General features: G+C 38.6%; 1 pseudogene; it reads left to right on the plus strand.

The window, feature by feature from the left end:
- Positions 1–1,210: 1,210 nt before the first annotated feature.
- Positions 1,211–2,317, plus strand: LOC102849745 (annotated as a pseudogene).
- Positions 2,318–3,143: the final 826 nt, after the last annotated feature.

Raw genomic sequence — 3,143 nt, forward strand, 5'->3', positions numbered from 1 at the left:
ACCATCAAGAGAAATAGTGTCTTTGTTATTGGAAATTCAGAACAGGAAGAGACCAAAAACACTAAGAAAATTGTTGATGGAAACAATCTTCTCAAATATGATGAAAAATGAGGAAATACACATTCATGAGGCTGAGAGAATTCTTAGATAGACCCCAAAGAAAATTGAGATTCTTAGATAGACCCCAAAGAAAAAACTCCAAGATATATAATAATCAATTATCCAAAACCAAAGAAAGCATACTAACCACGGTTTGAGAAAACCAAAGAGTCACTTACAAAGGAGAATCCATAAGACTAAGCTCCAACTTCTAAACAGAAATTAAGCATGAAAGAAAGCAAGAGGATGTCGTATACAAAACACTGGAGAGAAAAACAACCAGCAAAACAAAAATTCTGTTCTTCTCATACCACAATGCTATAGTGGAAATCAGCAATAGTAGGATAAAAGAGACAAAAAAACTGCCATACATTTAGAAACTAAATAATACCCTGCTTGAACACTACTGTGTAATAGATGACATTTAGAAATGAAATTAAAAGTTTCTCAAAACAAATGAGAATGAAAACAGAGCATACCAAAAACCTCTGGGACACAGCAAAAGAGAACTCTGAAATAATTTTATAGCAATATACAAATATATCGATAAAGAAAAAAGAATCAAAACCCAGTATCTTCAAAAATTATAAAAAAAAAAACCACACCAAAACAGCAAACAAACCCTAAAACCTATGGAAGAAAGAAAGCAAAATAGGAAAAAGTAGAAAATAAAATAGAAAAAAGTAATAACAAGACCAGGAAGCTACATTGCAATCCCTAAGGCACACTGTTTGAGGCCACCAGCTGCTCCATGACAGAAGAATGGGCAATCTCCTCTCATGCAATTAACTGCCTCTGAAAATCCACTGGAGGGTCAGCTATGGTTTGGTTTTGATTCTATTGTACACAACAAGAAGAACAACAAGATCAAGACCAGGATTTGTTTTTTGAAAGTATTAGTAGAATTAACTGGAGTGGAGGAGGAGCGGTGTTGGACAACAAACCCATCCGGGAGGTTCTTGTTGAGATGACAGACGGAGGGGTGGACTACTCCTTTGAGTGCATTGGTAATGTGAAGGTTATGCGAGTACTCCTCACCCCCGCCCATGCCCCGCCCCCTTGCGGCCCACCTAGAGCGCCTGTTGCACGCTGACCTGTTCTCTGACCTGAGCTGGTGGACATGGCGAACCAGGTTATCAAATGTAAAGCTGTGGTAGCATGGGAAGCAGGAAAGACCCTCTCTATTGAGGAGATAGAGGTGGCACCTCCAAAGGCACATGAAGTTCGCATAAAGATTATTGCCACTGCAGTTTGCCATACTGATGCCTATACCTATACCTGGACTGACCCCGAAGGACGTTTTCCAGTGATCTTGGGACATGAAGTGTTGGTGAAGGAGTTACTTAACTGAAAGCAGGTGATACTGTCATTCCAGTTTACATCCCACAGTGTGGAGAATGCATATTTTGCCTGAATCCTAAGACAAACAGAAGATAAGAGTCACTCAAGGGAAAGGACTGATGCCAGATGGTACTAGCAGATTTACTTGCAAAGGAAAGACCATTTTACATTACATGGGAACCAGCACTTTATCTGAATACACATTTGTAGCTGATATCTCTGTTGCTAAAATAGATCCGTTAGCACCCCTAGATAAAGTCTGTCTACTGGGCTGTGGCATTTCAACTGGTTATGGTGCCATGGTAAACACTGCCAAGGTGGAGCCTGGCTCTACTTGTGCCATTTTTGTCCTGGGAGGAGTTGGATTGGCAGTTTTCATGGCCTGTAAGGTGGCTGGTGCATCCCGGATCAATGGCATCGACATCAATAAAGATAAATTTGCAAGGACTAAAGAGTTTGGAGCCTCTGAATGCATTAGCCCACAGGACTTCCACAAACCCATCCAGGAGGTGCTCGTTGAGATGACAGATGGAGGGTGGACTACTCCCCTGAGTGCATAGGTAATGGGAAGGTTATGAGAGCAGCACTGGAAGCGTGCCACAAAGGCTGATGCGTCAATGTGGTGGTTGGAGTAGCTGCCTCCGGTGAAGAAATCTCTGCTCGTCCATTTCAGCTGGTACCAGGTCACACATGGAAAAGAACTGCCTTTGGAGGGTGGAAGAGTGTAGAAAGCGTCCCAAAGCTGGTGTCCGAATATATGTCTAAAAAGATCAAAGTTGATGAATTTGTGACTCACAACCTATCTTTTATCCAAATTAATGAAGCATTTGAACTTCTGCATGCCGGAAAGAGCCTTCGAACTGTTGTAAAGATTTAAATTCAGAAGAGAAAGCATAGCCATCTTTGTACTAAGTCTTAAGATTGGATCAGAGCTGCCAGAGAAGCAGGAACTCTCCAACCTTCACAAATTCTTCAACCTTTTGTAACTTACTCTAGGAAATGTTTTCTGTGTAATTTTTAAATCTCTCTAGTCAAGAGCAAAACAATTATAAATCTGTTTTCTAGACTCTCCATTACTAACTCATTAAAGAATATTTTAACATAATAAAAGCATTTCCACATATCTGTAAACTTAAAAAAGGAAGAGAAAGAGAAAACACGGAAACATACTAAGAAATAAACTGGACAACTTCACAAAAGAGCCAACTGAAATAAAAAGAATAACAAACACTATGAAGAGCTGTATTCCAACAAATTAAAAAATATAGAGGAAATGAAATATTCTTCAAAATTTAAATCTTAATTGAATTAACATAGACAAAAGTAGAACAAGTCATAAGCAGACTTATTACAAAAGAAATTTAACAGATCATAAAATTATTCCCAATTAAAAAAGCTCCAGCCCACTGAATTCTATCAAATATTTAGAAAACTGTCATCAATCTACTTAAACTATTTAAGAAACAAAAACTGGAATACTCTCAAATACATTCTGTGAAGCAAAAATAACTCTAATGCCAAAACCGGGAAAAAATATCACTGAAAATAGACAACTAGAGACAAATATCCTTCATGAACATAGATGCAAAATTCAACAAAAACTTCGCCAATAGAATTCAATATCAAGTCCAGGCTGGGTTTAGAAGGGATCATGGTACTAGGGATATTGTTGCTGATGTTAGATGGATCTTGGCTGAAAGCAA

The sequence above is a fragment of the Elephantulus edwardii genome, unplaced genomic scaffold (assembly GCF_000299155.1).
Source record: "Elephantulus edwardii isolate Elephantulus edwardi_28Jun2011 unplaced genomic scaffold, EleEdw1.0 scaffold00059, whole genome shotgun sequence".
Classification (NCBI taxonomy): domain Eukaryota; kingdom Metazoa; phylum Chordata; class Mammalia; order Macroscelidea; family Macroscelididae; genus Elephantulus; species Elephantulus edwardii.